The sequence below is a fragment of the Anomaloglossus baeobatrachus genome, chromosome 5 (genome assembly GCF_048569485.1).
Source record: "Anomaloglossus baeobatrachus isolate aAnoBae1 chromosome 5, aAnoBae1.hap1, whole genome shotgun sequence".
In the NCBI taxonomy this organism is placed as follows: domain Eukaryota; kingdom Metazoa; phylum Chordata; class Amphibia; order Anura; family Aromobatidae; genus Anomaloglossus; species Anomaloglossus baeobatrachus.
In genome coordinates, this window is record NC_134357.1 from 507,579,102 (window position 1) to 507,605,497 (window position 26,396).

The following is a 26,396-nucleotide window of genomic DNA, read 5'->3' on the forward strand; positions in this document are numbered from 1 at the left end:
ACTGTACAGTAACAGAGCAGCGAGCGGCGTCAGGAGGGAAGTGACCCAATCTAATCCCATACAGACAGATCTCCTGATAGAGCCGCACAGACGGGAACACGTTCTGTCTCCTGGAGTGTGAGCGCAGCACTGAGGGGGTTAATGTAATGGGGAATCTCCACATACCTCCTCCTGCAGAGCCGCACACTGGATATATGGCTGCTCTGTGCTTACAGGACCTGTGATGATGTCACATGGAGGGGAGGAGTCAGGGGTCACATGATCAGCTCCTCAGTGTGTGCAGGACTCTGCTGTGCTGGATGAGGTGAAGTTTATGAGTGTTGTCAGGAGGGATGAACAGTGTGGATGTGGCAGAGTCCCATGCCATGTACGATGTGTACGAAGTGGAGTCGTGTGTGTACGACGTGTAAAAACAGAGGAAAAAAGGGCAAATTGGACATCATTTCCCGCAAAACTCCAAAAATGGGCTGGACAAAAGAGCTGGCACCCTCAACTTAATATTTGGTTTCACTCCCTTTGGAGAAAATAACTGCAATTGATCGCGCCCTATAACCATCAACAAGCTTCTTACACCTCTCACCTAGAATTTTGGACTCTTCTTTTGCAAACTGCCCCAGGTCTCTCATAACAGCAATTTTAAGATCTCTCCACAGATGTTCAATGGGATTTAGATTGAAAGGCCAGGCACAAGATTGGTAATTAGAGTAAAGCAATCCTTCCATTACTCTTGAAATCTCCACCAATGTACAATTAGCTATGAGGGTGTGTTACCCGCTGGCCAGGCTTGATCCCTGGGGTGGCTTGAGCCACTGACAAGAGGATGGTGGGTTGTTGCTGGCTAGAGCTGGATCTGGATTCACAGCTACAGTCATGGTATCTGTTGTCTGGAGGAGCATAACCTATGACTGCAGACTATACTGATATGAGATACAAAAGCTTTGGGCCAACCAAAAGTTGGGAGACAATGGATATCATCTGGTACAGGGGAATTGGAATTACCTGTCTGGTTTGAGATCTTGTGGACTGGAGGCATTTAATTTTGGTCATCTACCTGGAGTTGATGTAAGACCGTGGACGGAAGAAATAAAAATAATTCCATTGCTAACCTGCCTAGGTGATTAAGACAACTGACAACCTGAGATCTTCACACCTGTATTACAACCTTTCATCAATTTTTCTTTATCGTTCCTTTGGGAGACCCAGAGCTTGGTGTTTAGCTTCTGCCTCCGGAGGACACACAAAGTACTACACTTAAAAGTCTAGCTCCTCCCTCTGAGCTTATACACCCCCTGGTGAGCCAGTCCCAGCCAGTTTATCGCTTTGTGTTCAGGAGGCATACATCCACACATGCATTCTCATATGATTTTTTTTGCTTTTTGGAAAGAGATTGAAGAAATGCGGGTCCACGTCTGGACTCCCGGCATGTCCCTTCTCACCCCACTGTGTCGGCGGTGTTGTAAGGTTGATTTCCAAGGCTGGAGCCTTACATGCCGTGCTCCTTCACCATCCCTCCTGGGCTCTGGATTGAAGTGGGAGCCAGCGCGGTCTTCATGCCTGGCAGGAGACCGGTCTCCATCCACAGCCCCTTCAGGACTCTGGTGGACCGGAGCACTCATCCCCAGGGACCTGGCCCTGCGTCTCAGCAGCTAAGTACCTGAGACGTTCATATGTTGGGATCTCTGTCCTTTATTGTATGGGGAGAGTGTGTTTGCTGTACTTGTTTTTGGCATTTCCGGCGGGTTCTCTGGCTTTCGCCCGAGAATTGCGCCGATGGTGCCTGCCCGTCGGCCTCGCTGCTCAAATTTAGGCCCCGGCTTCGCCGGAGGCCTAGTTTCTGTAACCTGCCCTCGCATGTCACTCATGCAGAGGGACAGGCACGGCTCCTCCTGGCGGCCGTCCTGCACAGGGGAGGGACACTCCCCACTGCTTGAGAGTGACTCCTCCCCTGCAGGTCTCTATGGCCCTCCAGATCCCGCCTTCCTACAGGAACGCCCCCTGTCCCGCCCCCTCTTCGCTCCGGCGGCCATTTTCTTGGACAGCGTTCACTCTGCGCTGGGCCATTCTGCACTCTGCATCCCTGCTGAGGTGCTGTGCATTGGGGGTCCGGGCTTCGGGATCTGGAGGGCACACAACACCGCTTCCAGCGGTCTGGTAAGCCACAGCCGGTCTCTGGCTGTGGACCTCTGTATATGCTCCCTGGGGTTCATTCTCTTGTAGAAGTTGTCCCCACTCCAGCAGCATGTCTCACACGAGGAGCAAGGCCCCAAAGCTTTATACTGTAAGCGCTGCATGTAAGCTCATGCTGCATGAACCGAGCACCTATCCACATTGTGATGTCTGCTCTAACTTGGAGGTGCCACAGCCTGGAGTCTCACTCCCAGTGGTCTCTCAGGCTGCTTCTGCACCTGTGGCTGAACCTCCGGCCTGGGTAGAGTGCTTTTCTAGGTCTATCTCACAGTCATTTGCTGAGTCCATGGGACTTCTGACCAGGACTTTGATGAATATGCATCAGCCCCCTTCACAGGGTGCCTCTAATGCTCTTGCTAAGGGTCTTTTAGGATCCCTATCATCTGACCTCCGTCCACCGGAGCTCACAGAGGATTCATCATCAGGGCACAGACCCCGTCCTCCTAAGAGGCGCCGCAGGGTTTCCCCTCCCTCCTCATCCCGCGGTTCTGATTCAAGAGCTGACTCACAAGATGAGGAGGATGCCTTTACAGGGGGCTCGGAGGCTAACTCCATGTGCCCCATTGATCTTTCCGAGGGTGACTCAGAACTTAGTGACTTGATTGCTTCCATTAATTCTGTACTGGATCTCAATCCGCCAGTATCAGAGGAGCAACCCTCTCTGGCAGAAAAGCACCAGTTTACCTCGCCTAAGAGAGTAAAGAGTGTGTTCTTTAACCACTCCAGTTTTCAGAACGCTGTGACCAAACCCAGGGCCTGTCCTGACAAACGCTTCCCAAAGCGTGGTTCTGATGACCGTTTTCCCTTTCCACCTGAGGTGGTCAAGGAGTGGGCTCACTCCCCAAAGGTAGACCCTCCGGTGTCTAGGCTCTCAGCCCGGACCGTTGTGTCGGTGGCTGATGGCACTTCCCTTAGGGATGCCACTGACCGTCAGATTGACCTTCTGGCCAAATCCGTGCATGAAGCGGCGGGGGCCGCGTTTTCCCCAACTTTTGCTGCAGTGTGGGCTCTCAAAACCATCTCTGCTTCTCTAGAGGAGATGTGTTCCCTCACCAGGGAATCTATGCCCGAGATGGTTGCCTTAACTTCTCAGGCTTCAGCTTTTTCATCTTATGCCATGTCTGCAATGCTAGAGGCTGCTCACCGCACTGCGGTGGCTTCGGCTAATTCCCTCGTTATCCGCAGGATCTTGTGGCTTCGAGAGTGGAAGGCAGATGCTTCTTCCAAGAAGTACCTTGCTGGGCTCCCCTTTGCTGGTTCCCGGCTGTTCGATGAACAGCTGGATGAAATTATTAAAGAAGCTACTGGCGGGAAGAGTACTTGCATGCCACAAACCAAGACCAGGAAACCTGCCCAGGGTAGGAATCAGTCGAGGTTTCGCTCCTTTCGTTCCTCCAACTGGTCGTCCTCTAAGCCCTCCGCCTCGTCCGCTAACTCAGCTAAGGACCAGAAATCCAACTGGCGCCCAAAAGCGCGTCCACAGAAGACCGCAGGAGGTCCTGCCACTAAGGCAGCCTCCTCCTGACTCTTTGCCCGCTCCAGCAACATCCTTAGTCGGTGGCAAGCTCTCCCACTTTGGCGACGCTTGGTTTCAACAAGTCTCCGATCAGTGGGTGAGGGAGATCATCTCTCACAGCTACAGGATAGAATTCTCTTCCAGCCCGCCAAACAGATTTTTTCTCTCAACTCCCCCCTGCTCCAAGGCCGCCGCCTTCTCACAGGCCGTGGCAGCCTTGCAGGCCAACGGAGTAATTGTACCAGTTCCCGCCCGGGAACGGTTCAGAGGTTTTTACTCAAACCTCTTCCTAGTTCCCAAAAAGGACGGTACCTTCCGGCCCATCCTGGATCTCAAGCTTCTCAACAAGCATGTTCGGGTGCGGCACTTTCGAATGGAGTCTCTGCGATCAGTCATTGCCTCAATGACCCAAGGGGATTTCCTAGCGTCCATCGACATCAGAGATGCCTATTTACATGTGCCAATTGCAGTTTCACACCAGCGTTGGCTACGCTTTGCAATAGGAGAAGATCATTTCCAATTCGTGGCTCTCCCCTTTGGGTTAGCCACGGCCCCTCGGGTATTCACCAAGGTCATGGCAGCAGTGATTGCGGTTCTGCACCTCCAGGGGTTGGCAGTGCTTCCTTACCTGGACGACCTTCTAGTCAAGGCTCCATCCAGCGCAGACTGTCAGCGGAGTGTCTCGCTCACTTTCGCCACTCTAGCCCAATTCGGGTGGCTTGTCAATCTTCCCAAATCCACTCTGACTCCGACCCAGAGTCTCACGTACCTAGGGATGCAATTCGAGACTTTGCCGGCACTTGTGAAGTTGCCCTTAAACAAACAGCTGTCACTCCAGTTGGCGGTGCGCTCTCTCCTGAGGCCCCACCGTTATACCCTCAGGCGTCTGATGCAGGTGCTGGGTCAAATGGTGGCGTCCATGGAGGCTGTTCCCTTTGCCCAGTTCCATCTGCGCCCCCTGCAGCTGGACATTCTCCACTGTTGGGACAAGCGGCCTTCCTCCTTACACAAGTTAGTGGCTCTGTCGCCACGGACCAAGAGCTCTCTTCAGTGGTGGCTTCGGCCCCTCTCCCTGTCCCAAGGGCGCTCCTTTCTGGCCCCGTCCTAGGTGATTCTCACCACGGATGCCAGTCTCTCCGGCTGGGGAGCGGTATGTCTCCACCACAGAGCACAGGGCACTTGGACTCCGTCCGAGTCAGCCCTTTCAATCAATGTGCTGGAAACCAGAGCTGTGCTTCTAGCTCTCCTAGCATTTCACCACCTGCTGGCGGGCAGGCACATTCGAGTCCAGTCAGACAACGCGACAGCGGTTGCCTACATCAATCATCAAGGCGGGACACGCAGCCACCTGGCAATGATGGAGGTACAACGCATCCTTCAATGGGCGGAAGACTCCAGGTCCACCATATCCGCAGTCCACATCCCAGGCGTGGACAACTGGGAGGCAGATTACCTCAGCCGTCAAAGCGTGGACGGTGGCGCGTGGTCCCTGCACCCGGCAGTATTTCAGTCGATCTGCCGCAAATGGGGCACTCCGGACGTGGACCTAATGGCATCCCATCACAACAACAAAGTTCCTGTTTACGTGGCTCGCTCCCACGATCCTCAGGCTTTCGCCGCGGACGCTCTGGTTCAGGACTGGTCCCAGTTTCGTCTGTCCTACGTGTTTCCCCCTCTAGCTCTCTTGCCCAGAGTCCTGCGCAAGATCAGAATGGAGGGTCGTCGAGTCATCCTCATTGCACCGGACTGGCCCAGGCGAGCTTGGTATCCGGACCTGCTCCATCTGTCCGTAGAGATGTCGTGGCATCTCCCGGACCGTCCAGACCTACTCTCGCAAGGTCTGTTTTTCCGCCCGAATTCTGCGGCCCTCAAATTGACGACGTGGATCTTGAGTCCTGGATTTTGACGGCTTCTGGTATTCCCCCTGAAGTCATCTCCACTATGACTCGGGCTCGGAAGTCTTCCGCCGCTAAGATCTATCACAGGACTTGGAAAATTTTCCTGTCCTGGTGTCGGTCTACCGGCCATCCTCCTTGGCCATTCTCCTTGCCGACTCTTCTGTCTTTTCTACAGTCCGGTCTGCAGCTAGGACTGTCCCTCAACTCCCTCAAGGGACAAGTTTCGTCTCTGTCAGTTCTGTTCCAGCAGCGTCTCGCTCGGCTGGCTCAGGTCCGCACCTTCATGCAGGGCGCGTCTCACATCATTCTGCCTTACCAGCGGCCCTTGGACCCCTGGGACCTTAACTTGGTGCTCACGGTCTTACAGAAACCCCCCTTTGAGCCTCTTAGGGAGGTTTCTTTGTATTGTCTTTCACAGAAAGTGGCCTTTCTGGTTGCCATAACCTCTCTCAGGAGAGTCTCTGATTTGGCTGCGCTCTCCTCGGAGTCTCCTTTTTTTAGTTTTTCATCAAGACAAGGTGGTTCTCCGTCCGACTCCGGACTTCCTTCCTAAGGTGGTCTCTCCCTTCCACCTTAACCAGGACATTACTTTACCTTCCTTCTGTCCGGCCCCTGTTCATCGCTTTGAAAAAGCTCTACATACTCTAGATCTGGTGCGTGCTCTCCGGATCTATGTGTCTCGCACCGATGCGCTTAGGCGGTGCACCTCTCTTTTTGTGCTAACCACAGGTCGGCGCAAGGGCCTCCCTGCTTCTAAGCTGTCCTTAGCCCGTTGGATTAGGTCGACCATTTCAGACAACTACCAGAGTACGCAGGCGCCTCCCCCGCCGGGGATCAAAGCACACTCGACCAGAGCTGTCAGTGCCTCTTGGGCTTTTAGGCACCAGGCTACGGCTCAACAAGTCTGTCAGGCTGCCACTTGGGCTAGCCTGCATACCTTCTCGAAGCACTACCAAGTGCATGCTCATGCTTCGGCAGATGCGAGCTTGGGCAGACGCATCCTTCAGGCGGCGGTCGCCCATTTGTGAAGTTAGGTTTTGCCTACTTCTTAGTTTTTCTGTTTATTTCCCACCCAGGGACTGCTTTGGAACGTCCCAAGGTCTGGGTCTCCCAAAGAAACGATAAAGAAAAAGAGAATTTTGTTTACTTACTGTAAAATTTTTTTCTTACAGTTCCGTCTTGGGAGACCCAGCACCCTCCCTGTTGCCTGTTGGCAATTTCCTTGTTCCGCGTGTTTTCACCGGCTGTTGTCGTGGACAGAGTTTCCGGTTGTTCCGGCTCTTGCTCTGTTCTACTTGTGGGTGGCTATTCTCCTTCAGCTTTTGCACTAAACTGGCTGGGACTGGCTCACCAGGGGGTGTATAAGCTCAGAGGGAGGAGCTACACTTTTAAGTGTAGTACTTTGTGTGTCCTCCGGAGGCAGAAGCTAAACACCAAGGTCTGGGTCTCCCAAGACGGAACTATAAGAAAAAAAATTTACGGTAAGTAAACAAAATTCTCTTTTTCTCCGCTGTCCATGTCAAGAGAGATTAGCTAAAATGCTATGTGTCGTAAATGTCTCTATTATGTTGTGGACCATGGCCAAAGGAACATCAAGATCTCTGGAGATGGACTTGAGAAAGTAAATTGTTGAAAAAAAAATCCTCAATCTCAAGGTTACAAATCCTCAAACAGTTCTCTTCTTTTTTCTGTTCTCCATGCTTAGTGTTGCACACCCAGACACACAAAGGAAAGACTGAGTCAACTTCTCCAATTTTTATCTGATTTCAGGTGTGATTTTCATATTACCCACACCTGTTTACTTGCCACATGTGAGTTTGAAAAGGCATCATATGCTTTAGGCTCCCTTCACACGTCCGTGATACACGTGCGTGTTTGGTCCGTTTCTGTATATACCGGAGACACGGCCAAACGTGCACCAATGTTAATCTATGATTGTGGTCACACGTCCGTTATTTCATTATGTCCGTGTGTGCGTGTCCGTGATCCGTATGTGTTTGCGTTTTGCACAGATGCATGTCCGTTATCTGCACGGAGCACGCACACGTGGACACAATGAAAGTCTATGGGTATGTGCACACACGTTAGTAAACACGTATGCATCTACCTATAGTCCGTGTCCGTTTGGTGTTTTTATTTCTAGTGATGTCGGCTATTCTTTCTATTTCTGTGTATGTCGGTCAATCTCCCTGAGTCCGTCGGTCGGTCTCTCTGTCTCTCTGTCGGTCTCTCTGTCTGTCTGTCCCTCTCTCACAGTCTGTCGGTCAGTTTCCCCCCCTCTCTCATACTTACCGTTCCCCGATCTCCGGCGCAGCGCTGCACGGCATTCACACTGCTCTGGCGGCTTTTACTATTTTGAAAAAGCCGGCCGCTCATTAAACAATCTCCTATTCCCTGCTTTCCCCGCCCACCGGCACCTATGATTGGTTGCAGTGAGACACGCCCCCACGCTGAGTGACAGGTGTCACACTGCACCCAATCACAGCAGCCGGTGGGCGTGTCTATACTGTGCAGTAAAATAAATAAATAAATAAAAAAAAACGGCGTGCGGTCCCCCCCAATTTTAATGCCAGCCAGATAAAGCCATACGGCTGAAGGCTGGTATTCTCAGGATGGGGAGCTCCACGTTATTGCGAGCCCCCCACCCTAACAATATCAGTCAGCAGCCGCCCAGAATTGCCGCATACATTATATGCGACAGTTCTGGGGCTGTACCCGGCTCTTCCCGATTTGCCCTGGTGCTTTGGCAAATCGGGGTAATAAGGAGTTATTGGCAGCCCATAGCTGCCAATAAGTCCTAGATTAATCATGTCAGGCATCTATGAGACACCCTCCATGATTAATCTGTAAATTACAGTAAATAAACACACACACACCAGAAAAAATCCTTTATTAGAAATAAAAAACACACACATATACCCTGGTTCACCACTTTAATCAGCCCCAAAAAGCCCTCCATGTCCGGCGGAATCCAGGATGCTCCAGCGTCGCATCCAGCGCTGCTGCATGGAGGTGACAGGAGCTGCAGAAGACACCGCCGCTCCGGTCACCTCCACGCAGCTAATGAAGACAGCCGTGCGATCAGCTGAGCTGTCACTGAGGTTACCCGCTGATCGCACAGCTGTCTTCATTAGCTGCGTGGAGGTGACCGGAGCGGCGGTGTCTTCTGCAGCTCCTGTCACCTCCATGCAGCAGCGCTGGATGCGACGCTGGACCATCCTGGAGTACGCCGGACATGGAGGGCTTTTTGGGGCTGATTAAAGTGGTGAACCAGGGTATATGTGTGTGTTTTTTATTTCTAATAAAGGATTTTTTCTGGTGTGTGTGTGTTTATTTACTGTAATTTACAGATTAATCATGGAGGGTGTCTCATAGACGCCTGACATGATTAATCTAGGACTTATTGGCAGCTATGGGCTGCCAATAACTCCTTATTACCCCGATTTGCCAAAGCACCAGGGCAAATCGGGAAGAGCCGGGTACAGCCCCAGAACTGTCGCATATAATGTATGCGGCAATTCTGGGCGGCTGCTGACTGATATTGTTAGGGCGGGGGGCTCCCCATAACGTGGAGCTCCCCATCCTGAGCATACCAGCCTTCAGCCGTATGGCTTTATCTGGCTGGCATTAAAATTGGGGGGGACCGCACGCCGTTTTTTTTTAATTATTTATTTATTTATTTTACTGCACAGTATAGACACGCCCACCGGCTGCTGTGATTGGGTGCAGTGTGACACCTGTCACTCAGCGTTGGGGCGTGTCTCACTGCAACCAATCATAGGCGCCGGTGGGCGGGGAAAGCAGGGAATAGGAGATTGTTTAATGAGCGGCCGGCTTTTTCAAAATAGTAAAAGCCGCCGCAGCAGTGTGAATGCCGTGCAGGGCCGCGCCGGGGATCGAGGAACGGTGAGTATGAGAGAGGGGGGGAAACTTCAGTCACTCGGGGGATTAGCGGTCACCGGTGAATCCTTCACAGGTGACCGCTAATCAGTACTCGACACAGACAGAGCCGCGGTATGAGGATGAAGTCGGGTGAAGTTCACCCGAGTTCATTCTCATCGCGCAACTCTGTCTGCTGTCAGCCGACATTTATAAACGACATTGTGCATCACACACACGGACATTCCACACGGACATTCCACGTACACATACACGTTAATTCCACACGCACACACGGACGTTCTGCACACAAACACGGCTAGCATACGCAATTCACACAGGTGCCACACGGACCATAAAAACGGACACAAAAACGGGACACGGACCCGAAAAACGGCCCATAACACACGTGCGTGTTTTTCACGGACGTGTGAAGGGGGCCTTAAACAAAGTTGTTACCCACAAAAATGTAACGGTGTCAACAACGTCTGGGTTTTGCGTGAAATTATGACAAAATTGCCTTTTTTGGGAAATAAATAAGGAAATAAACATGTATAACAAAATGTGTCATTACAATCATTTGTTGGGATAAATTTTTCATTTTGTGGAACAATTTCAAGTGTGCCAGCACTTTTGGTCAAGACTATAAAAAAGTGTAATAGAAAACAATATTTTAAAAGGCTTGTCGACACAGCTGGAATGGCAACGGGGGTGAGTATAAGTGTTATTATTTTACTGTGGCAAAATAGTGATTGAGATGGAGGTTGTCCAAGCAGTGGACAAACCCTTTAAATGATAGTCCACACAGTTTTCGAAAAAAAACAGAAGTTGTCAAACTAACCTGATAAGGTTTTTTCCTCAACTCTTCATACAAACTTAACAGAGATAAAGCTGTGGGTTGTGTTTTTGATCTTAATAAAGGCATTTGACACTGTCCAACATGGATGTCTAATTGATAATCTAATATATAAAGCTGAATGTATGTATGTGTGTGTATGTCCGCTAAAGGAATTCACACCGTCGCATTTACAATCCCGAAATTTTGCACAAACGCCCCATGTGACTCAGGGAACGTCATAGACTATGTTTTGACAGGAAAATTTAACCCCGCGCTTTACAGTTACTCCCCAAAACACCTGTCTCCATTAATGTCAATGGAGATAGAGTTAATTAATAGGAGCTGTGAGTGGTTGCTATAGGAACAAAATAAATTGTTAGTATAAGAAGCTTATGTGTGAGGTAATAAGATGTCGGTGGGGAGATGGATAGAGAGACAGAAAGAGAGAGACAGACATAAGCACAGACAGAGACTGACAGACAGGGAAAGAGAGAGAGAGACAGTCAAAGAGACAGACAGAGGAAGACAGACAGGGAAAGAGATAGACAGAGGGGGAAAGAGACAGAGGGGGAAAGAGACAGAAGGGGAAAGAGACAGACCTGGAAGGAGAGAAAAACAGACACAGAGACAGACAGAGAGACTGATACAGAAACAGACAGAGAGATAGGCACAAACAGACAGACAGACATGGATAGAGACTGACACACAGACAGGGAAAGAGACTGACACGCAGACAGACAGGGAAAGAGACAGACACACAGACAGACAGGGAAAGAGACAGACAAACAGGGAAAGAGACAAACACACAGACAAAGAGACAGACCCACAGACAGGGCCAGACACACAGAGCCACACACAGAGACAGACACACAGAGACAGACACACAGAGACAGACACACACAGAGACAGACACACAGACAGAAAGACTGGGAGAGAGACAAAGAGACAGTTACTATCCCGGGCAATGCCCGGTTACCGGTTACTATAGCTAGTACTGTATAAGATCTATAGTCTTAGAAAATAAGGTTTGTAATTGGATCAAAACCTGGCTCAAAAGGTGAACCAAATGAATTTTGGTGAGTGACTGCTGATCTAATTGGTCCCTGGTTATAAGGGGCACTTTGCAGTTTGCACACTACGACATCGCAAGCCGATGCTTGCGATGCCGAGCGCGATAGTCCCCGCCCCCATCGCCGCTGCGATATCATGGTGATAGCTGGCGTAGCGAACATTATCGCTACACCAGCTTCACATGCACTCACCTGCCCTGCGACGTCGCTCTGGCCGGCGACCCGCCTCCTTATTAAGGGGGCGATCGTGCGGCGTCATAGCGACGTCACACGGCAGGCGGCCAATAAAAGCGGAGGGGCGGAGATGAGCGGGACGTAAACATCCCGCCCACCTACTTCCTTCCGCATAGCAGGCGTGAGCCGCAGGACGCAGGTAGGAGATGTTCCTCGCTCCTGCGGCTTCACACACAGCGATGTGTGCTGCCGCAGGAATGAGGAACAACATGGTAACAAATTATGGAAATGACCGACGCTACACCGATGATACGATTACGACGATTTTGCGCTCCTATCATAAAGGCTTTACACACTACGATATCGCCTGTGACGCCGGATGTGCGTCACTTTCAATTTGGCACCTGCGATGTCGTAGTGTGCAAAGTGCCCCTAAGTAGTGTAACCAATCTATGAGGGTTTGATCTATGGCAGACCTGTAGCAAACAAAGAGCTGATGGAGTGATAAGAAGGAGCAATCTTCTATACTTGTTGCAATCACTTTGATTGAGAGATTAAATTAAGCTCTGCAAACACTCACATCACTTGACTCCCTGGGTTCCATTTCTGCTAACAGCAATGAATGCTGCTAAGCTAAGTGAGTAATCACTGCCCTTTCATGTGATAATGGGAAGTGGCATATCCATTAAAGAGAATCTGTCAGCAAGTTTTTGATATGTAATCTGAGAGCAGAATACTGAGCTGTCGATTACTGAGCTGTGTTTTGCTGTTTCAATACAATCAGTCTTTTATAAGCAGTAGATTATCAATATTAGAGATAAATGAACCTTACAAAGTTCAGTTCACCGATCTTTGGCAATCTTGGCGATGTTCGCTGAACAGTTCGTCAAACGTTTTTGAACTTCATTGGATTCAATGGGAGATCAAATTTAAACTTAAGGCAGAGAAAACACCTATAAAGGGGTCGAAAAGCTTCCAAAACAGCAAAAATATGTTTTACAGTGCAGCTCCACCATTTTGGCACAGCCAATAGCTTCCTAAACTATTTACATAAGAAATATTGAGGTGGATGAGAGACAGGTGTGTAAGGCTGGTGCTCCCTATCTTGGAATCTTGATATTTAAAAACATTTCAGTCAGACAGCAGGACAGTGGAATCAATTGCTCCCATCCCACCCAATTTCCCCATAGTGTCTTTGCACAGCAGTCAAGGATGGTACCTTTACCAGAGACAGTAAGGTGACAGACAGGCGTAGGGCTGGTGCTCCCAGACCCCTGGCACTACACCATCACCTAGTACATTGTACATTCTGGGACTGGGGTGGCAAAGTCATTGGACATCCACGACTTATTCATCTTTATGAAAGTTAGGCAGCCTACCCTTTAAGAGGATAGCCGGATGCGCTTATCCATCATTACACCGCCTACAGCACTGAAGACACATTCTGAGAGATGCTGACGGCCAGGCAGGCCAAAACTTCCAAGGCGTGACTGGTGAGCTCATGCCACTCTTCCATTTTTGAAGATCAAACTGCAAAAGTGTCCAATCCCCCTCTTATTTGCATGAATATTGATATCTAGATATTCCTGCACCATCCTCTCCAGACATTCACTATGTGTCAGACCTGTACTCTGCATGCGATAGTCTAAAAAATGTATGCAAACCTCACAGAAATTGCTTCTGCCACTTGAACAACGTTCCCGTGATTGGAATTCTAGAACTGCGATGCACACTATGTGCCTCATTGCTGTCTTGTGGAAAACTACTGTTGAGATGGTTTACAAGCTTGTTTCCATACTCCAGCATCCACTTTGCCCTTTCCAGGGGGGAAGCATCTTGCTAAATTTACTCTTCTACCGTGGATCTACCAGAGTGGCAACCCAGTAGTCAGCACGATTTCTAATACTAACAATATGGACATCATGTTGCAGATAGTGCAGCAAGAAGGCGCTCATGTGTCGGACGCTCCCATGAGGCCCAGTCCATGTTGTGTTGGTGGTGTTGTAACGCTCAAGCTCGCTTCCTCCATCCCATCCCATCCATCCCAACCCACCAACTACGGACAGCAGAGACGGAATCAATATCTTCTTCATCTCCTGAGTTTTCTGCGCCCATCACCTCTTCCTCTGTTTTTTCCTCAGTTCCTGCAGTTTTACTACCACTTTGTCTGTTACCATGAGCCCTCCTTGATCAATGAAATCCACCCTCCTGTGACACCCACCTGTGCGACGATGACGACTGTCCGGACCTTACAAGAAATAGTATCCCTTCCTCATCCTTCTCTGCTTTCGCCTTCAGAGCCATTGATCAAATTAGGCCTGGATAGCACTCCACAACTCTGCAGTCCTGTGACTGCATTCTCCAATGCATATTAATTTCAGCACTGCCTGTTTGCATTGAGCCGTGGCTGAGATGTATAGAGGTGGAGTGAATTTTCTCTGCACTTTTGAAATACGTATTACATTAAGGGAGAGGTTGAGGGTGCAGGTGGAGGACCTAGAGGAGGTGGAGAAAGCAGAAACAGTAGAGGAAGCGGTAGATCCAAAGGTTTGTCCAGCAAGCCTTATGGGTTTCAAGCCTTGGGAAGCAGCCCCTTCCCCACCTGCCTTCGCAGCTACCAGAGTGACCCAGTGCGCAGTCAGCGAGATGTAATGCCCCTGGCTATGCTTGCTTGTCCAGGTGTCAGTGGTGAAATGCACCCTGGGAGACAGTTTTACAGAGAAAAGATAATGTTGCCTTTGACATGATGGTGTAGGACAGGCACAACCTTATTAGAGAAGTAATGGTGACTAGACAACTGGTACTGGGGGACTGCCACGGCCTTCAACTTTCGGAAACCCTCTGTATCCTTCAGGTGGAAAGGCAACATTTTCGTGACCAACAGATTGGATATGGTGAAGTTTAAGCTCTTAGCTTTGGTATGTGTAAAAAGAAATAGTCTTTTCTATGACCAAAATTGCTGGTCTGGCTGGTGTACTGAGAGAGGACGGAGTTTTTGAACTGCGAGGGAAGTGCAGGCAGATATGTTATGGTGGATTGCGAAGCATGTGGTGTGCTGTGGTGTGAGATTGGTCAAAATACTATAAAATACTATCACTCACCCTACATGTAAGTAGTAACCAAGTGGAAGTTCTGTGTGAGAACAGTTTCTACGGTGACAGAGGAGGAAGAAGCATCAGATTCAGTTGATTGGCTTTTGGGGATGCCGACTCAGCCACATGTTAGAGCAGTAAGATTCAAAGACTTAGGGTGGTGTCACACACAGCGACGACGACAACGACGTCGCTGCTATGTCACCATTTTCTGTGACGTTGCAGCGACGTCCCGTCGCTGTCGCTCTGTGTGACATCCAGCAATGACCTGGCCCCTGCTGTGAGGTCGCCGGTCGTTGCTGAATGTCCAGCTTCATTTTTTGGTCGTCCCTCTCCCGCTGTGACGCACACATCGCTGTGTGTGACAGCGAGAGAGCGACGAAATAAAGCGAGCAGGGAGCAGGAGCCGGCGTCTGGCAGCTGCGGTAAGCTGTAACCAGGGTAAACATCGGGTAACCAAGGGAAGACCTTTCCCTGGTTACCCGATATTTACCTTCGTTACCAGCGTCCGCCCTCGCTGCCAGTGCCGGCTCCCTGGTCTCTGCACATGTAGCTGCAGTACACATCGGGTAATTAACCCGATGTGTACTGTAGCTAGGAGTGCAGGGAGCCAGCGCTAAGTGGTGTGCGTGGCTCCCTGCTCTCTGCACATGTAGCACAGCGACGCGTGTTGTTATGATCGCTGCTGCTTCTTCTGTGTTTGACAGCTAAGCAGCTATCATAACAGCGACTTACAAGGTCGCTGTTGCGTCACAGAAAATGGTGACGTAACAGCGACGTCGTTGTCGCTGTCGCTATGTGTGAACCCAGCTTAACCCATATTGGTTGGTCATGTGACGGTTCACGCATGTAGTAGACAATTATTTGTTTTTCTCCATCTTCTGAGTTATTTTGTTACAAAGTTTGCAGAGAACGTGAGTTGGGTCATCCATTCCGGTTGCAAAAAAGGCCCAGGCTAGTCAACCCTTGCCGCCCAATTGAAATGTAGACCTGCCACTGCTGCTGGACACAGCCAGAGTTGTAGCTGAGGATGCAGTAGTTGTCCTGGTTGCATCACTTCTTGTCTGTACGGGAAGAAGCACTTAGTCTTCCTCCTCCTCCACATCCTCTGCTGAGCTACTCAGCTGCATGCCTCTGGGTTCACACCAAGTGGGATCTACAACTTCATCGTCATCCTCTTTGTTGTCCCACTCCTCACCATGACAGTCACCCTCCTCCTCTTCCTGACTTGACATCACAGTACAGTATGCATGCGCTCAGGTATCTAAGGGGTACTTTGCACGTTGCGACATCGCTAGCATCGGCTAGCAATGCCGAGCGCGATAGTACCCGCCCCGTCGCACATGCGATATCTTGTGATAGCTGCCGTAGCGAACATTATCGCTACGGCAGCTTCACACGCACTTACCTGCCCTACGACATCGCTCTGGCCAGCGACCCGCCTCCTTCCTAAGGGGGCGGGTCGTGCGGCGTCACAGTGACATCACACGGCAGGCGGCCAATAGAAGCGGAGGGGCGGAGGTGAGTGGGACGTAAACATCCCGCCCACCTTCTTCCTTCCGCATAGCCGGTGGAGGCAGGTAAGGAGATGTTCCTCGCTACTGCGGCTTCACACACAGCAATGTGTGCTGCCGCAGGAACGAGGAACAACATCGTATCTCCTATTGGTGCGACATTATGAAAATGACCGACGCTACACAGATTACCGATTTTCAACGCTTTTGCGATAGTTTATCGGCGCATCTAGGCTTTACACGTTGCGACGTTGTTACCGGCGCCGGATGTGCTTCACTTTCGATTTGACCCCGACGATATCGCAGTAGCGATGTCGCAGCGTGCAAAGTACCCCTAAGTCTCATCATCATCATCTCCACCCCGGGGGTTAATGTCTGTTGACGAGGGTCTGGATCCTTCTAGGATCCTAGTTTGTTTCAGCCCAGATCCCACTGACAAAGATTTTGGGCATTGGTGTAGATGGTTTACTCCTCTTCAGTCTTTGAATGTTTGCAGCAGACCTCTGATGCCCATGGGATAGAATGTGTGAACAGCTTTGTAGACTCGCCCATGTGTGATTCCCCACAGTCAGTTGGGCAGTTGGAGAGTTGTGACATAGGGGAAAACAAGTGTAATTGGGATGTCACCTTTGAGGAATGAACTGTGTGTGATGTTGAGGTGCAGGAAGAGGAGAGGCCACTTGATGCAGCGCTTGCCATCCACTCTAGCACATGATGTTTCTGGTCCTAATTTACAAGTTGAAGCGATGTGCGGCTGCCAGAGAAATGGAGTGGAATAGCCTGCCCAGTCTTGGAAGTTGTTCTCAGTTCTCTTGGGATAGGACAAGCCAGTGTTTGCTCAGTAGTGGTTTAACTATCATTAGAATGTCCCACACATGCACCTCGAACATCCCACCTATTTACCTTTCCACCACAACCATATTGTGATTTACCACTCATGGTTGATGTACCATTCCCCTTTCAAACAGATGTTTCGCAATCCTATGCCCAGATATCTGACAAAAAAGCAAATTTCTGTATTTCTTGGCTGAGATGGCAATATTGGGATGGCCCACAGAACTACCAATATCTAGTTAGATGGTTCACTTGCAAATTTTTAGCAGACACTAAAAAGTAGCAATACCTATTGAGATGGACCACTAGCAAATTTTTAGCAGGCACTAAAAAGAACCCATACTTATTGAGATGATTCACCGGCAAATTGTTAGCAGTCTCTAAAAAGAAACAATACCTATTAAGATGGTTCACTGGCAACTCCTTAGCAGGCACTCACAAGTAGCAATCCCTATTTATATAATGAAATGCCGATTTGTGACACACACCTTTCCCTACACTGCACGTCTCTATTCTACACTATCGCTCTCCTATCTATATCAACTACCCATGATCAAACTCCAAGCTAAGCTGTCTAGCAGCAGCGGCAACTTCCTTAAGCTTTAACAATCACAAAGTGGTGCTGACGCCGCATGTCCGCATTTTATATGCAGATTTACATGTGACTTAGGCAGCCAATGACACAATCACTTGTGTCTGAACCTTGTAGATGTTTTCTGTGCCATGATTGGCTGCAGCAACATCCACAAATAAAGTTAAGAAATAAAAAAATGCGCCACTCCTCTGGCCTCTCCCCACCCCCTCCTGTTATTAAACACGTACCCCTGTTTATTATACAGCACCACTATCCTATCCAAAAGCATCATATGTTATTATAAAAGCATTTTGGAAAACGAACATAGCCGATCATTACCGGGTTTTCTCAAAAATGCTAGGGTACATGACCTAGAACCGCATAGAAAAATGCTCGTAGCGAATTTGAAATTGGTAAATGTGAACCAAACTAGTTTGCTCCACTGTAAACACTATAGGACAACAAGCCTCATGTACCCTAGTCTAACTACACTCCCAACACTGATTAGCAGCTCTCTGTCACTATATATTGTACACAGAAAGACAAAGCTTTGGTGTGGGCGGGTTTATACACAGATCAACAACTGCTAGATCTGTAGCAGAGAAACCTGTGACTTAAGCGGGCTTTACACACTGCGATATCGGTCCCGATATCGCTAGTGTGGGTACCAGCCCCCATCTGTTGCGCGACACGGGCAAATTGCTGCCCGTGCCGCACAACATCGCCCAGACCCGTCACACATACTTACCTGCCCGGCGACGTCGCTGTGACCAGCGAACCGCCTCCTTTCTAAGGGGGCGGTCTGTGCGGCGTCACAGCGACGTCACTGAGCGGCCGCCCAATAGAAGCGGAGGGTCAGAGATGAGCGGGACGTAACATCCCGCCCACCTCCTTCCTTCCGCATTGTGGCCGGGAGGCAGGTAAGGAGAGCTTCCTCGTTCCTGCGGTGTCACACGGAGCGATGTGTGCTGCCGCAGGAACGAGGAACAACCTCGTTACTGCTGCAGTAACGATATTTGAGAATGGACCCCCATGTCACCGATGAGCGATTTTGCACGTTTTTGCAACGATGCAAAATCGCTCATCGGTGTCACACGCAACGGCATCGCTAATGCGGCTGGATGTGCGTCACCAATTCCGTAACCCCAACGAGTTCGCATTAGCGATGTCGTAGCGTGTAAAGCCCCCTTAAGTGACACAAGGCTGGAATCAGGGTATTTGTTCCTACAAGGTGCTGTCAGCTTAAATAGCTAAAACCTGGTGATAGATTCCCTTCAAGATGTGAAAAGCCAATGAAATTATGTTAAGTGACTAACTGTAAGGGCGGCTTTGCACGTTGCAACATCGCACATGCGATGTCGGTGGGGTCAAATCGAAAGTGATGCACATCCGGCGTCACTTTCGACATCGTAGTGTGTAAATCCTAGATGATACGATTAACGAGCGCAAAAGCGTCGTTATCGTATCCTCGGTGTATTCTCCGACATTTCCATAATGCCAGTGCCGCGACAGGAATGATGTTGTTCCTCGTTCTTGCGGCAGCACACATCGCTGTGTGTGAAGCCGCAGGAGCGAGGAACATCTCCTTACCTGCCGCCTGCGGCTATACGGAAGGAAGAAGGTGGGCGGGATGTTTAGCTCATCTCCGCCCTTCCGCTTTGATTGGCCGCCTGCCGTGTGACGTCGCTCTGAGGAAGGAGGCGGGACGCCGGCCAGAGCGACGTCGCAGGACAGGTGTGCATGTGAAGCTGGCGTAGCGATAATGTTCGCTACGCCAGGAATCACAAGATATCGCTGCTGCGACGGGGGCGGGGACTATCGCGTGCGACATCGCAGCATCGGCTTGCGATGTCGCAACGTGCAAAGCCCGCCTAACTGTGATGATCATGTATAGCAGTATTTCAACCATTGTGGTCTATGTACCTGAGAACCCTTTAAAGATGCCATTATACTGTATATATCAATGTGAAATATTTTTTACACATGATTGACACACAGGTGAGTTATTTAGAATCTGCTTTTCGATAAGATGTTTATTGGTAATTACAGACATTTGCTAATCATTACATAACTCTATATTGCTTTCCCACTTGTTTTGTATGATGTCTGACGTTTTCATTGACTGTAAGTGTTGTTGATAAAATATTTTAACCCCTTCATGACTGAGCGGTTTTCAGTTTCTGCACCTTCATTTTCTCCTATTCTTCTTAAAAAAATAATTTTTTATTTTTTCATCAACATATCTATATGAGAGTTTTTGTACGTCAATATCAAACTTTTATACTTTATTCTACTTCTGTGGACATTTGTTAAAAATAATGGTTTGTGTCACCAGTTGCGGAGAACCATAATATTATGTTGATACCAATTTAGGATACATAAGTTTTCATCACTTTATTGCATTGTGTCTGGGGAGTTCAGAAAAAAATGCACTTTGAGCCGTTTTTTTTTATGGCATTATGGGTTAATTCTAGAATTTGATAGTGCAAACATTTTGGGGGATGGAGTGATAAAAAATAAGCACTTTTTTATGTTTTTTTTTTTTTTTTTCAAAACAATTTTTATTGATTTTACAAACTTATTTCAATATCGTATCAAAAGTAGTATGATTTACAAAAGACAAGATTGCAGCTGTCGATAAGTAACATTGGAAGGAGTAGAATCCCCTCTCTATCTCCAATCCCGCTTCAGATTGCATTGACAAATAATGAATCAGAGTTAAAAAATCCAAACATAACATAAATGAAACAAACCCCTGAACCCCTGTGCCATTCTCTAATAGTTCTAGTGCCAATGTCATGTCTTGATGACGTCATATTGTCTCGCCTTTGTCCCTCACCTGGGTCCCTGCTAGTTAGTCCTCAGCTTTCCCAGACTATCCTGGATTTCATTTATGAGGTACCACTCCGTATGTCTGAAGGGTGCCACTAAATGGCTTATGTCCTCCTGTTTGTAATGAACTTCTATAAAAGTTTTCCACCTCCTAAAAAACTTGGTTGTCAAATTATCCTTGTCCCTTTCTGCTTCTAATTTCTCCAGCCTCAAAAGGTTGTGCAGTTCACTGATGACTTCCCCTATGGCTGGGGCCTCCTCCTGTATCCAGTGCCTCAGGATGCACCTTTTAGCTATCATGGCTATGTCATGTATGATTACAAATGTTTTTTTGTCCTGAGCGTTCAATCCCCCTCTAACTCCACCCTCCAAAAAGTGGAAGATCCACACCATTAGTTCTATTTTGCAGGAAATTTTCCATGTTGTTTGAACTAACGCTCTGACTTGGTTCCAAAACCTCTTTATTGGACTGCATTCCCACAAGCCATGCAGCATGTCTGTTTTTTCTTTGTGGCACTTAGGACACCGTGCCACTCTGCCCGGTATGTTGAAGCCCAAAACCGCCCTGTGTAATATCCTAAATTGGGTGTCCCTCCAGCTCTCGTTAGTGACTTGTTTCCTCATCTGAACCCATCCTTTCAGTATGACCTCCACTACTTCTTGTCCTTTCAGTTGTTTTTCCCATGCTAGAAGTGTTCGACTATCTTCCCTGGATATTAGCACACCTCTAAATGTTTGGTATATTCGAGAAACATTTACATTTGTTACGCTACATCCCATGAGCTCATCAATCATGCTCTTGTTCAATTCCCTTCCAATCTCACCAAGCTCTTTCAGTACTCCATGTTTCAATTGTTCGTACTGCATAATGTGGAGGCCGTTGAGATTGTACTTATCAAGCACCTCCCGACCTGTCATCCATCTTCTCTCTTCCACATTCATGACATCTATCAGACTCCTAATGCCTCTCTCTTTCCATTTGAGGAATAATTTATTCTCTCTCCCCTGGGGAAAGTTTGGTGACGCCCAAGGATTTAGGTATTTTGATACCTTCCAGGAGAGTCCCAATTTCCGTCTAACCAATCTCCAGGCCAACATGGTGTCTCGAAATATAACCGAGTTTCTTATATGACCTTCAACCTTAGACATTGGGGAGTGTAAAATGGACGTCAGGTCCCATGGTTCTGCATACTTGAGTTCCGTTCCATAATCTGAGTGCCTGCTCGTTCCTCTCAGCCAGTCAATCACATGTCTCATAATGCATACAATGTTATACCCTCTGACATCCGGGAAATTTATCCCACCCTCCTCCACTGACTTCATCAGCGTGCGCAGCTTTATTCTGGGTTTCCTTCCCCTCCAAACAAAGTCTGCATACGCTGAATTAATCTGTTGACGTCTTTTAGTGTTATCAATAGAGGGATCGTCTGAAAGGGGTACAGCAGCCTAGGGAAGCTCATCATTTTTATGAGGTGACATCGTGCCAATAGTGGCAGGGGCAGCCCCTTCCAGCCCCTCAACTGGTTAATGATTTTTCTAATCAATGGACCATAATTCAATTTATATATTAATTCCGTCATCCTCCCTATATGTACTCCCAGGTACTTTACTGATGAGTGCGCTATAGGGATCCCATTCACATGACCCTCACTTGTGTTTCCCACAGTTGGTCCTTTGCCTCCGCTCAGGAATAAGAGCTCGCATTTTTTTTTGTTTAACTTAAAGCCTGAAAAGGCACCAAATTTTCCAATCATATCAAGTGTCCAGGGTAGGTCCGCAACAGGGTCCCCCATATACAAAATCACGTCATCGGCGAACAGCGCTAACTTCATCTCTTTTCCCCTTATTTTGATCCCTTTAAAACTATTGTGACCCTGCAGCACTCTTGATAGGGGTTCTATTGCAAGGTTAAAAAGTAGGGGGGATAGCGGGCATCCCTGTCTCGTCCCTTTCATCAGGGGGAACACGTCAGACAAAAATCCCGGTGTGTGGATCCTTGCTCCCGAGTTGGCATACAAATTGTTAATGTAAAGTCTCATCCTACCCACTATCCCTGCAGCCTCCATCACCTTGTCCAGCCAGTTCCAGTTAACATTGTCGAACGCTTTCTCAGCATCAAGCGTGACTAAAGCAGGGCTTGCCTTTCCCTCTGTACGCCCCAGTCTAACCGCATCAACCACTAAAATCGTCTTTCTAATATTGGTCACTGCATTTCTTCCTTTTATAAACCCCACCTGGTGTTCTGAAATTAATCTAGGTAAGACTGCTGCCAGTCTGTCAGCCATGATTTTAGACATTATTTTTAAGTCCTGGTTGATGAGCGAATGGGTCTATAACTCGAGGGGTCGTCCAGGTCCTTGGCTCCCTTAGGAATTAATTTAATGTACGCTATATTTGCATTGTTAGGGATTTCTGCTCCTCCCAGTATCGCATTAAAGACTGAGGTTAAATCCGGCGAAATCTGATCCTTGAGGGCTTTATAAAATTCACTATTAAAACCATCGGGCCCTGGCGCCTTGTTAGTGCTAAGTTCCCCAATTGTTCTTGAGACCTCCTCCTCCGTGATGTTTGTATTTAGGGCCTCCCTTTCCTCCTCCGTTAAGCTAGGTAGTTGGGCTTGTCGTAGCCACTCCGATTCGTCAGTCATGTCATTCTGTCCTGGTCCGTACAACTTTCTATAATATTCTCCCAGCACCTTGTTAATTTCTTTAGGGTCCGAAGTCATCCCCCCATCCTTCGTTTTCAATGAAGAGATTACTGTCATTTTTCTGTTGCCTCTTGCTAGATTTGCCAACATCCTCCCCGCCTTGTTACCAAATCTATGAAGATCTGCCTCTTTATGTGACCAAAATAGTTGCTCCTTTTTTTTTGCCCATTCGTCAAAATCTCTCTTGGTTGCCAGCCACCTATCCCTTGCCCTGCTAGACCTGTCTGACAGATAATTAGTATACGCTAGACGTACTGCCTCACTGTGTAAGTTGTAATTCGCATTCGTCTTCCGTTTGACCATGGCAGCATACCTCATCAAGCGTCCTCTCAAGACCGCCTTTGCAGTTTCCCAGAACAAAATCGGGGTCTCCCTGTGATCCTTGTTATCCTCTGAGAACTCCTCCCACCATTCTTTTATTATCCTGCGAAAATTGTCCTGTCTAAGGAGAAACGTCGGGAATCTCCAAATAATATCTGATCCCCTTTTGAATTTTTCTCTAAGGTCCACTCTCACCGGGCTGTGGTCTGAGATTACCATATTCTCAATCATACAGTTTTGCACACCATTCGCAAGTTCCATAGATAACCAGATCTGGTCTATGCGAGACCAACTGTTGTGCGGGTGAGAGAAGTGCGTATACTCTCTATCGTGCGGGTGAGTTAGTCTCCAGATGTCTTTTAGGCCTACATCCTCCAGTGATACATCTCTGTGATTTGTTCCTTTATCCCCGGATCCTGGCTCCCCCTCTCCCTTGCTTCTATCCTCCACCGAGTCTGGCACTACATTGAAGTCCCCCGCCACTATGATGTTAGGCTCCTTGTCCGCGAGAATTATGGCTTTTATGGTGTCGTGAAACTGATTCTGCTTCGAGTTTGGGCCATAAATATTATATATGCTGAGTGTCCCCGCTGGGCTATTAATTATTATGTGCTGCCATCTTCCCTGGTCATCCTCTTCCTGAGCCACTATTTCATGTCTAAGTTGCTTGTTTATCAAAATCATTGTGCCCGCCTTCCTTCCTTGCGCCGCTGCCCCATATACTGAGCCCACCCAGTATTTTTTCATGCGAAAGAAATCTTCCTTCCCCAAGTGAGTTTCTTGTAATAGAGCAATGTCTGTTTTTAATCTTTTCAAGTGTCTTAGTACCATTGCTCGTTTGTTAGGTGATCTTAGGCCCTTAACATTCCATGTCGTTAGTTGCACCATGTTTGTCTGGGTAATTTGCTCTTATCAATACCACCCCCCAGGTCCCCAGCTGTAGGAGAGACACGACTATCATTATATCCTTCACACGTGGTTTCCCCAGAATGGCATTTCTTTTCCCCAACTTGTGTGTAAACTCTTAAACAACATATGCAAAGTATAAATCCTACAACAGTATAACAAGTTGTCCCTTTGGTGGGACTTTCGGCACTTTTTGCCATGCTAGTGACTTCCCTTTTTCCTGGCCAAAATATGAGTCTCCCTAGTCCCCCCCCCAATAGACAGATTCAGAGCTCTATCCCCCGCGTAAAACATAACGATCTGAAGTAATATACAGAGATTAAAACCTTATGTTATGAGTGGTAGGACCTTAAAGAGAGTTCATCTACTGGGTTAGTCCTAGTTTCGTGGGACCTTCCTGCCGACCCATTCGTGCCCACTGTATTTGGACCTGCAAAGCAATTCACAAAGAGAGAAGAACAACGGAGCAGAGACAAAGAGATAAAAGAGCCCAGCATAGAGATAGATAAAGGATAACATAGCCAAGAAGCACGAGAGGGGAAGAAACAGCGCAGAGGAGAAGAGAAGAAAGAAGCGAGGAGTAGTATTGGAAAAAAGGCAAGAGAGGTAGAACCGGGAAGGGCATAGAGAGAGAGAGGGGGGAAGCACCGAGGGGGGAAAAGAGGGGAAGGGAGAGAGAGAAAAGAAGGGAGAACACGCCAGAGACCAATTAGGGGAGAGAAGGGAGGAGGTAGGGAAGAAAAGAGAGAGGGAGAGGAAGAAGAGAGGGGGAGAGGAGAAAAAGAAAAGAGAAAAGGGAAAAAAAAAAAAAAAAAAAAAAAGGGGGAGGAGGGGGGGGGGAGAGTAGGTGACTTGTTCAGTCTCCCCTCCGTCCCCTTCACGCTGGCTCGTCCCCCTCGGCTCGGCCACCTTCCTCACTCAGGGGGGTAGATAGATAAGGGCCAGTAGAGATCAGTTCAAGAGTCAAGTGTCTTGGTGTCTTTCAAGAACACTGCTCCCTGGGTCCCATCCCTGGGCTAAACTGCTGGGCTGGACTGCATCTCCCCTCTCCACTGGCCTCAGGTTGTGTTTGCCTTCCTCGTTGTCCACCCTCTCCTCTCGAACCCGTTGGGGAACCTTTTCTGAAGTTTTCTCCTCCACTGGATCTCCTCTCCTGCCCCTCCGTCCGGATCCCTTTATGTTCTGACATGAGAATATTTTCCGCCTCCTTGTGGTCTTTATAGTATGAGAACGAACCATTGGAGTTCCTGACCTTCAGCACTGCCGGGTAGAGTAGTTGGCATTTTATTCTTTTATTGTACAGAAATGTGCACAGTTTACTGAAGTCCTTCCTCCGTTTGGACACATCAACGGAATAATCCCCAAAGATCAGCAGTCTATTTCCTTGGTATTGTAAAGGTCGCTTTCGTTCTCTAAAGGCTTTCAGAATTTCCTCTTTGTGCTTGTAGTCAAGGTATTTGACTATCACCTGCCTGGCTCTTGTGGGCGGTTTATTGCTTGAATTTTGCCCTTCTCCCTCCTTCGCCTCTTGCTGCCTCAATGGTCCCACTCTGTGGGCTCTCTCCACTCTAAATTTCGCCTTTATGCCCAGCGCCTGTGGTAGTTCCGCCTCACAAATATTGTCCAGCTGTCCCAGTGTTACCGATTCTGGCAGCCCCACAATGCGAAGATTGTTTCGCCTCGATCTGTTTTCTAGGTCCTCTGCCTTGTCTCTCAGGTAATCATTAGATTTTACAAGAGTTGCTATCTGTGCTTGCATGGTCAAGATTGTCTCCTCAGAGTTAGAGATTCTTTGCTCTGCTTCTGTGAGTCTCTTTGAATGATCAGCCAATTGCTTCTGCATGGCGGCTAGTGAAGTTTGTACGGCTACCTCAATGGCTATTTTTATGTCTTTGGACAAGTGAGATGCTACTTCTACTGCCAGTTTTTTGTAATCCATATGGAACTCTTGCACTTGCTTGTTTTGGTCAGCAGGTGGAGTTGCTTTCTTAGATCTTCTTATTTGCATTGAGTCTCTGCCTCCCTCAGATGTCTTGTAAAATTGAGATGTCGTT

The 26,396-nt window shown here is 48.4% G+C and overlaps 1 pseudogene; it reads right to left on the reverse strand.

Moving 5' to 3' along the window:
* The window catches only part of LOC142312853 (uncharacterized), a 206,937-nt pseudogene that overhangs the window by 156,426 nt on the left and 24,115 nt on the right, over positions 1-26,396 (reverse strand).